General features: G+C 43.4%; 1 pseudogene; it reads right to left on the bottom strand.

Moving 5' to 3' along the window:
* Positions 1 to 10,160: 10,160 nt before the first annotated feature.
* LOC141069434 (putative ribosome-binding factor A, mitochondrial) lies at positions 10,161 to 10,895 on the bottom strand (annotated as a pseudogene).
* Positions 10,896 to 11,206: the final 311 nt, after the last annotated feature.

Genomic DNA, 11,206 nt, shown 5'->3' with positions numbered 1-11,206 from the left:
GATGTGTGTGTTTATGTTGTTTTCTTCATACATCGAAGACATCTTCAGGTACGATTTACATTCCTATTTTGTAAGATATGTGTTGTGGCATATCAGAAAACCACTATGGGTGAGGTTTATAAATGCTGGCATTGCTCTCCATCTGTACAGCCTTAGTATAAATGACCCCACTCTGGACCGGATCTTACTTTCAGACAAAATTCATTAAAGATTTCGTTTTTTTAAGCAGAAAAGTGACAGAAAAGTGTGACTTGTTAGGCATTGTGAGAGCTTAAAGTCCTGCAGTGATACAGAAATTTTATAAAAATGTCATCCTATTTGGTTATTTTAGATGGCAGTGAGTAAATGTCATCTGGGCTCCAATAATGCATTCCTTCTCCAGGAACAAGAAGTCAGCAGAATTTAAAATGTACTTTTCTATCTGAACAGCAAGTAAACATCATGTGAGTTACAATTTATACAAGCTCAATAACAATTTATAGCTACTCAATTTGTTTTATGTCGACTTTATTTTCTCATGTTCTGGCATATCACAAGTGCATGGTACAAAGTTATCATCTAGAGAGGTACCATCACTGATGGCATATCACTAGTGCATTGCATAATGTTATGATCTGGAGAGGAATGACAACTGATGGTATATCACAAGTGCATGGTATAATGTTATCATCCAGGGAGGAACCGCCAATGATCGTATATCACTAGTGCATGGTATAACGTTATCATCTAGGGAGGAATCAACACTGATGGCATTTCACTAGTGCATGATATAACGCTATCATCCAGGGAGGAACTGCCAATGATCATATATCACTAGTGCATGGTATAACGTTATCATCTAGGGAGGAATCAACACTGATGGCATTTCACTAGTGCATGATATAACGCTATCATCCAGGGAGGAACCGCCAATGATCGTATATCACTAGTGCATGGTATAACGTTATCATCTAAGGAGGAACCACCACTGAAGGTATATCACTAGTGCATGATATAACGCTATCATCCAGGGAGGAACTGCCAATGATCATATATCACTAGTGCATGGTATAACGTTATCATCTAGGGAGGAATCAACACTGATGGCATTTCACTAGTGCATGATATAACGCTATCATCTAAGGAGGAACCACCACTGAAGGTATATCACTAGTGCATGATATAACGCTATCATCTAGGGAGGAGTCACCACTGATGACATATCACTAGTGCATGGTGTAACATTATCTAGGGAAGAAAAAACACTGATGCAATATCACTAGTGCATGGTATAACATTATCATCTATGGGAGAATCACCACTGATGGTATATCACTAGTGCATAGTACAACATTATCATCTAGGAAGGAATCACCACTGATGGAATATCAATAGTGCATGGTATAACGTTATCATCTAGGAAAGAACCATCAATTTTGGCATATTTCTAGTGCATGATATAACATTATCATCTAGGGAGGAATCATCACTGATGGTATATCATTAGTGCATGGTATAACATTATCATCTAGGAAGGATCCACCACTGATGGCATATCACTAGTGCATGGTATAATGTTATCATCTAAGGAGGAATCACCACTTATGGCATATCACTAGTGCATGGTATAACGTTATCATCTGAGGAGGAACCACCACTGACAGCATATTACTAGTTCATGGTATAATGTTATCATCTGAGGAGGAAGCACTACTGATGGTATATCACTAGTGCATAAGTTATCATCTAGGGAGTAGTCACCACTGATGGCATATCACAAGTGCATGGTATAACGTTATCTAGGGAGAAATCATCACTGATGGAATATTAATAGTGCATGGTATAACGTTATCATCTAGGAAAGAACCATCAATTTTGGCATATTTCTAGTGCATGATATAACATTATCATCTAGGGAGGAATCATCACTGATGGTATATCATTAGTGCATGGTATAACATTATCATCTAGGAAGGATCCACCACTGATGGCATATCACTAGTGCATGGTATAACGTTATCATCTAAGGAGGAATCACCACTGATGGCATATCACTATTGCATGGTATAACGTTATCATCTGAGGAGGAACCACCACTGACAGCATATTACTAGTTCATGGTATAATGTTATCATCTGAGGAGGAAGCACTACTGATGGTATATCACTAGTGCATAAGTTATCATCTAGGGAGTAGTCACCACTGATGGCATATCACAAGTGCATGGTATAACGTTATCCAGGGAGAAATCATCACTGATGGAATATCACTAGTGCAAAGTATAACATTATCATCTAGGAAGGAATCACCTCTGATGGTATATCACTAGTGCAGTGCATGGGATAACGTTGTCATCTAGGGAGGAATCACCACTCATGGAATATCATAAGTGCATGGTATAATGTTATCATCGAGGGAGGAATTACTACTGATGTAATATCACTAGTCAGGGGCAGACACAGACAGCTTGGGGCCCCTGTGCAAGAAATATGTCTGGGCCCCCCTCCCTGCCGGGTACGCTGCCTATGATGAGGGCAATCTGGCAGTGGGACCCCTGGAGCTTCGGGCTCCGAGAAATAAGCCAGATCACCCTCATTATTAATGACCTGCATGCATGGGCATACATTACAATCACAGGGCCACATAGCAAAAGTTCTATTTGGACCTCTCCACACCTTTAAAAATATATATATTTATATTTTAACACTGAGATGGAGATATATACAGTGGGGAAAAAAGTATTTAGTCAGCCACCAATTGTGCAAGTTCTCCAACTTAAAAAGATGAGAGAGGCCTGTAATTGACATCATAGGTAGACCACAACTTTGAGAGTCAAAATGAGAAAACAAATCCAGACAATCACCTTGTCTGATTTGGCAAGATTTATTTTTTCAAATTATGGTGGTATTTGGTCATTAACAAAAGTTCAGTTGAATATTTTGTTATATTTCCTTTGTTGGCAATCACAGAGGTCAAATGTTTTCTGTAAATCTTCACAAAGTTGGCACACACTGTTGGTGGTATGTTGGCCCATTCCTCCATGCAGATATCCTCTAGAGCAGTGATGTTTTGGGCCTGTCACTGGGCAACACGGACTTTGAAATCCCTCCAAAGGTTTTTTATGGGGTTGAGATCTGGAGACTGGCTAGGCCACTCCAGGACCTTAATAGGCTTATTATGAAGCCACTCCTTCATTGCCCTAGCAGTGTGCTTGGGATCATTATCATGTGAAAGACCCATCCACATTTCATCTTCAACACCCTTGTTGATGGAAGGAGGGTTGCACTCAATCTCACACTACATAGCCCCATTCATGCTTTCATGTAGACGGATCAGTCGTCCTGGTCCCTTTGCAGAGAAACAGCCCCAAAGCATGATGTTGCCACTCCCATGCTTCACAGTAGGTATGGTGTTCTTTGGATGCAACTCAGCATTCTGTCTCCTCCAAACACGACGAGTTTTGTTTCTACCAAATAGTTCTACTTTGGTTTCATCAGACCATATGACATTCCCCCAATACTCTTCTGGATAAACCAAATGCTCTCTAGCAAACTTCAGACAGGCCCGGACTTCTACTGGTTTAAGCAGGGGGACACATCTGGCACTGCAGGATCTGAGTCCCTGGCGGTGTAGTGTGTTACTGATGTTAGCCTTTGTTATGGTGGTCCCAGCTCTATGCAGGTCATTCACTAGGTCCCCCATGTGGTTCTGGGTTTTTTGCTCACTGTTCTTGTGATAATTTTGACCCCACAGGGTGAGATTTTCTGTGGAGCCCCAGATCGAGGGAGATTATCAGTGGTCTTGTCTTCCATTTTCATATTATTGCTCCCACAGTTGATTTCATCACACCAAGCTGCATGCCTTTTGAAGATTCAGTCTTCCAAGCCTTTGACAGCTCTTTGGTCTTCACCATAGTGGAGTTTTGAGTGTGACTGTTTGAGGTTGTGGACAGGTGTCTTTTATTTTGATAACAAGTTCAAACAGGTGCTCTGCAAGAGGTGCTCTAGATAACTGTTATTTCCTGCAGTGACGAGTCCTAGCTGGAAGAAGTGATGGCGGTCTGTGCTGCTTGAAGATGAAAAGTAAAGATGGAGGATTTCATCTCGAGACTTCACTGGTGAGTCAGTGTATTACATGTACAGACACAGTATACACTGTATATTATATGCAGAGCTCCTGTGTACAATGTCACCAGTGATCACTGTATTACCTGTACACTATATACTATGTACAGAACTCCTGTGTATAATGTCACCGGTGATGACTGCATTATCTGTACACTGACACTATATACAGAACTTCTTTGTATAATGTCACTGATGATCACTGTATTATCTGTACACTGTACACCGGGGATCCCTGTATTACTGGTACACTGACACATAGACATAGATCCTGTGTATAATGTCACCGGTGATCACTGTATTACCTGTACACAGAAACTGTATACTAAGCACAGATCTCCTGTGTATAATGGCACTTATGGTAATATTAGTATTGTGTTTTTTTGGTGATCAGTATTGTAGTAATCGGTCACTGTGTGGTGGTACTATGTGGTATGGTCATGGTGTGGCTGTATTTGTTCCTTGTATGTGTTATTAGACTTCCCAGTCTAGTTGTGGAATATTCAGGGTAGTAGTGATCACTCCCATCATCGTCACAGTAAGGTGAAATCCAGGAAAAACACCCAACACAATGTATTTATATAGAATATTTTTTTATTCGAATAGCAATAAGCAACATTGTAATGAAAATATTACTGGCCCTTTAAAAAATTAAACAATGGTCACAGTGACTCTCAGATTGGCCCTGCTGGAGACCACAGAACGAGCTGCAGTCATTGGGGACCACCTGAGAGCCAGTGGGACCTAAAGATCCAGAGGAAGGCAAAGAAAACTCCCCAAAGAGTTGTGCTTCAGGGGGGAAAAAAATTCCTTCCTGACCCCATTGCTGGCGATCCGATATTTCCCTGGATCTCGTGTCCTGCTGCATATTGCTGTATATACCATCCGTTTACGTCATGTGAACAGCGGCCAAATAGCTGTTGGCTCAGCGCTCGTCCTATATGATATGATATGATCTGTGATGGAAGTTCCTAATAGGGCTTCCAACGAAGAGGTGAAATCAGCCAAATATGTATAAGAGCTGGCAAGTGATGAAGGCTGGTAGGTAATAAATCATTATCTGTCTTTACAGCTATAAACTGCGGCCACTGCCTTTCGGGGCTTATCTACAGCATTCTTTAAAGATGTAGATACAGTATGTCCCCGATCTAACCAGAAAGATAAGGAAAACAAGTTTTATTAAACTCTCCCGGGGGCGGTCCATGTCCGGCGCCTCCCATCTTCATGCGATGTCGTCATCTTCCTTGCTTCGTGTCGTGGCTCCTGCGCAGGCGTATTGATCTGACCTGTTGAAGGCAGAGCCAAGTACTGCAGTGCGCAGGCACCGGGAAAGGTCAGAAAGGCCACAACAAACACACAGACATACATACACACAACATACACACAGACACATACAACACACAACATACATACATACATAGACACTCACCTCAACATATAAACACAGGTGCATGCACCCCTTCAGTGCTGCAGTGCTGGGCACACAAACACACACCCCATTTTGTGCAGGGACACACAAATAATCACACAGCCACCCCTTTATTTCTGGGGTCACACACATACATCCCTTTTTTATTGCTGGGGTCACACAAACACACGCGCACACACCCCTTCAGTGCAGGGGCCACACACACAGCCCTTCACTGCCTCATTTCAGGGGACATGTACGCCTCAAAACACACATGCAAACATATATGTGTATACTCACTTCAACACACACACACTCACCTCAACACACACACAGGCGCACATACCCCTTCAGTGCTGCAGTGTTGGAGACACAAATACACACTCCGTTAGTGCAGGGACACACATACCATCACACAGCCACTCCTTTATTTCTGGGGTCACACACATACATCCCTTTTTTATTACTGGGGTCACACTGCCTTCCTAAAGCTAAGCTTTCTCTGCTATTGTTCATATGAGTTTTTGTCTGGTTTACTTAGTTTTTGTGTTCAGCCAGCCCTGGCTGGGACTGGGCTGAATCCCCATTTTGTCTCTGATCAGTTGATCTCTTTTGCTCTGTCTTCAGAATATACCTGAGTGCTGATATAGTGTTTTGAAGTCTAGCGACTTCAGGGCCTTTTTCTATCAGACGTGTTGGACATTTTTTTTGGCAGGGTTTTTTGCGTGATTGCAGACAGCAACTTTTCTTTCCTGTCCTTTCTAGTTAGTGAGGGCCCCATCGTTTGCTCAGCCTATCTTTCTATCTGTGTCTGTGTTTTCATCTTGTTTCACCGACAATACATGTTGGGGGCTGTCTATTGCTTTGGGGTCTGCTCAGGGGCAGTTTAGATTTTCCCTTTCTTTCTTTAGGCTTATTTAGTTCTCCGGCCGTGACGAGGCGTCTAGGACCACCGTAGGCACGCTCCACAACTACTGCTAGTTGTTGTGGATAGGATCAGGGGTCTGCAATCCGCTAGTTACCAACCTCTCCGGTTTTCTGGGCTTAGGTTGCTTTTTTGTTTTTTCCTCCTCGGTGACTCATTCATAACAAACATATATCTGTATACTCACTTCAACACATACACACTCACCTCAACACACATGCCTTCAGTGCTGAAGTGTTGGAGACACAAACACACACCCCGTTAGTGCAGGGACACACATAGTGTCACACAGCCAACCCTTTATTTCTGGGGTCACAGACACACACCCTTTCAGTCTTGGGGCCAAACACACAGATCTTTAGTGCTGCATTTCAGGGGACATGTACACATGTGCCCACACGCACACACACACAAGCACATGCACACACAGGCACAGACACATGCATGCCCACCTACCTCCTATGTTGGACCAAAAAAAGTCTTCTCACTTGATACTTACAGGTCCTATGATAGCTACTCCACCAATCTCAGAATAGCCTGGGGAAGATCATGAAGAAGAAAAAAATGCAGATAATAATCATCTGGAGAAATCATGGTGATGATGTGGACGCCGTCCATACAGCGCACACTGCAGATCTCTTCCTGGTCCTGCTGTGCTGTTTGTGCTGTGCATAATGCTGTGCAGCAAGTCCTCATTCCTCTCCTATGTGACCTGATCCTCGGCTTCAGTGAAGAGCTACCTACCTGGACTCATCCTCTTCAAGCTGTGACACAAGATGGCTCAGGAATAGAACTTTGCACATTCTATAGCAATTGTGATGTCATTTGAGGTCTATGATGTCACGCACTCTGATGTCATGCCTGGACAATCTGACACAATGCTGGGGATGTCTGCATATAAGCAGAACATAAATTTCCCAATCATTACAATGTAGCAATAAAGTGTTGCACACTTTAGGTATCAGCATTCGGGGCAGAGGTGTAGCTAGGGTTTTGGCTCGGGGGGGCAAAAAGTCTCAGTGGGCCCCTAACCAGGTAACCTTGATTACAGCTGGGTGACGCACCCTAATAGTGGAGGAGAACCTCAGTAGATGACCACGCTGTTACTGAAAATGATCTCTATATAAAGAGATATATATATATCTGTTAGCATTCAGTTCTGCTGGTTCCAGGGCAGTCATACTTGTAGTGAGGTGACAACCAGTGTCCACTGTCAGTCAATAGAACACTGCAGACGCGGCTGACACTCTAGTTGGCATATGACAACAAGTGTGCAGAGCGCATCCTCGTGGTTACATGATAACTGCTGGAATCGGCAGAGCCTGACCATGTACATCTTATATTACATTGTATGTCTGTTATCTGTATCATCTGGTATCTGCTCTATTCATTGGCTATAGAACTGATGGAAATAGACGAGAGCAGTGCTCAGTATCTCTATAGATAATGAATAGAGCAGACGCCAAGCTTCTGCTCTATCTTGGACGAGACTGCAGAGAGCTGTTCTCAGAATCTCGGTGGGGCTCAGTGATCAAATCCCCAGTGATCAGCAACTTATCCATGATCCAATGGAGCACACATACATCATACATATACAGGACATACATACACACATACACCATCCATACATATACCGTACATACATATACAGTAGATACACACACAGATACACATACATATACCATACATATACACATATATCGTACATACACACACAGATACACACACGTATATCGTACATACACACATACACAGACCATACATACATACACTGTACATACATGTACCTTATATACATACACACTTATATACACATACAGTATACACATACCGGATACACATATCCCGTATATACACACATACATACACAGATGTACAGACAAACACAGATACACAGGCATACATACACACACATAGATACACATACTGTATATACATAAAAACACAGATACACACACATAGATACACACATGCATGCACAGATGTTGTTAGGGTTGGCTGTTGTTAGGGTTGAATGCACCAAATAATAAAGAAATGGTAATAAGGTGCGATCGCAGCCCGGGGTCCACCGTGCAGAGAAGTTAACTGCTGCTCGGTAATAGCTGACACTAAATGGCGGTATCGCACTGGACACACGTGGGTTAAGCGCCACCCCGCATGTATTAACGATGGGCTCTGTTGTTTCACAGAGCCACGGTACAGTGTAACAGAAATGCCGTACCCTGTTAACTGTCACAGGGCACAGCTGAGTCTGCGCTAGTGTATGGTAAAAAGACTCTGCCCCAAGGACGCAGGGTAAGAGCCTCTCTAGACCCACTAGGTGCACAGTGTCGCATCTGCGAGCGCAACTAATAGACGCTGGCTACTCTGGAGTGCAGCCCAAGTGCACAGTGGCATACAGGCAAAGCCACTACTTGGCGCTGAAGCTAGGCCCTGACTCTGCCTCCACTATCAGCCAAGGCACTACCTGGCAAGGCTGATCAAGACATGCGTATCAAAGGTAGGGGTTTCTTAATGAGTAAGTCACCAGAGACATTCATATGTGCATACAACACTCACTCCACATTGTTTATACTAGCATGTGGCCGTGCAATTCTTTTATAACCGCAGCCTTCCGGGACCTTCCTCATGGCCCAAACCGAGCTGCTTGAGGACCTGAGCATGTGACCTCCGCCCACCAATGAGCGATCATCTCATGGGCATGCTCAGATGGAGAAAAGCAGGACTTAGTTCCAGGAGCGTCTGCTCGCCACTGACTGATGCTGGATGCTGTAGCTGAACCTGGGGCAGTAGCAGCAACGAGATGCATATCATTAGCCTGAGCAAGACGCTGAAACCAACGTCTCTGCTGAGTAGGAACCTCTGTGGCAGAAGAATGGGAAACCCCAGAGGACACAGCTTGAGATTCCCCCTGGGCAGTGGTGGGAACTTAACGTCTAACAGATGTACACACACACATACTGTATGTATAAACACAGATACTGTACATACAAACACAGATGCAAACACACATACATGCATAGATACACAGATGCACACACACATATACTGTACACACACCCACACATGTACATACAGTATACAAACGCACACAAACTAATCTATGACATCAGGTTGAAAAAACTTACAAGAAGCAAAGTAAACATAAACCCTGCTATAACTAAATAAGTAAAAAGCAAAATTGCGTTTAAATAACACAGGGTTCTTAGTAATATGATTTTTGATCAAAAATAGCATGAAACCCATCTCACCATAGTGACCCTGATCGAGACATTCCTACACTGTCTAATATTAAAAACCTTACCATGTGTCAAAGTTGACCTCAGTGTGTGAAAAATGGCAGACAAAAAGGACCGGGTCCCGACCTAAGGACACCAGCCTGGAGAGGCTTTTGAATGTAACTTACAAATCAAGAGGGTAAGGCCACACCCCAACTTGCACAGAATGCAAAAATACAAAGAAAAAATGAAGCGATGGCCAGGAAACCACCACGGTGCAGGGAGACAACAGTACACAAGATGAGGTGCAAACTACAAAGGGTAAATTTATTGGAAGGCAAGGAATGAAGGGGATAAGGAAGGTGCAAACAGGGGTATGCAGCGGCAAAAGATAATTTACAAGAGTTTGCATTCTTTAGCTGGGCCGTCAAAAGCACGGTGCTCCAACTACTACATGATCAATATATTTCACACAGGCAAATCCAAACAATCAACAAAGAATGATGCTACTCTACGTATAACCTATACACACTACGAGGTGGGGTTGCCAATGCATCAGCAATGGATGAAGAATCCAATTTACTGGGGATATCATCGCTTTTGCATGTGGAGGTATCATTTTCTCCAAAATCTAGAGTTGCCAATAAGTCTTCAATCTCTTGTCTTCTAGCACATTCTTGGTCCTTTAAAAACACAATCGTTGGAACATTTCCAAGAACTTGATGAGTTATAAGAAGATGCCGAAAACGATGAGCATACTTCTGAAGAACCGTTTCAATCTGAACATCGGTTTCCTTTTTTCCACTAGTTACCCAATAAGCACGACACACTGAAAAGTCCACTGTTACAGACACCTTTGATAGTTCAATTTGAAGATCAAAAACTTGGTCACAGACTTCTGCTGTGCTCAGGAGGCCAGTCAATGCTTTGTATAGGATAGAATTGAGAATCTTAACCCGAACATTATTTCCTCGATTCTCTTTCTGTTGTGCCTTCATCAAACTCATTAAACCATGTGGTTTATCATTAGGCCTACTTTAGAATGGACTGTCATACCAGGGCTTCTTTTTAGATTTGCCAGTGAATTTATGGAGCAGGGACTTGGTGGAGAGTGCTGGAGACACATGAACACATCTGTGCTGGTCCGGACTGGTGGCTAAGCGGGGGCACAGTGACCTGGCAACATTCGGATACGTGGTGGCACGGAAGGGCATAGACAAAACTGCTGCGGATGTCCTCATGGTGCTGCAGCCAAGGTTTTTAGTAACATGATTTTTGAACAAAAATAGCATGAAAGCCATCTCACCGTCACCAACATCAGGTTTTCAGATGAGCTGTGGAGGAGGTTGGCTTCATAGTTCAGATATCAGCTGGAGAGGGCTACAGAACCCACTGTGGGGGATGGGGACAAAGCAGAGAGGACTGATATCATCCCCTGCTGCTTCCCTGCTGTCCCATGCAGTGAGCCCTCCTCTCCCAACCTCCTCTCTGTGAGATGCTGCTGGGAATAGAACAGTGGAGGGAGCAGAAGGCACAACGTAAGTCCTGCTCT

Source organism: Dendrobates tinctorius, unplaced genomic scaffold (assembly GCF_039654945.1).
Source record: "Dendrobates tinctorius isolate UK_male_01 unplaced genomic scaffold, ASM3965494v1 ptg000263l, whole genome shotgun sequence".
NCBI classification, from domain to species: Eukaryota; Metazoa; Chordata; class Amphibia; order Anura; family Dendrobatidae; genus Dendrobates; species Dendrobates tinctorius.
This window is presented reverse-complemented; position numbering and strand designations above follow the sequence as displayed.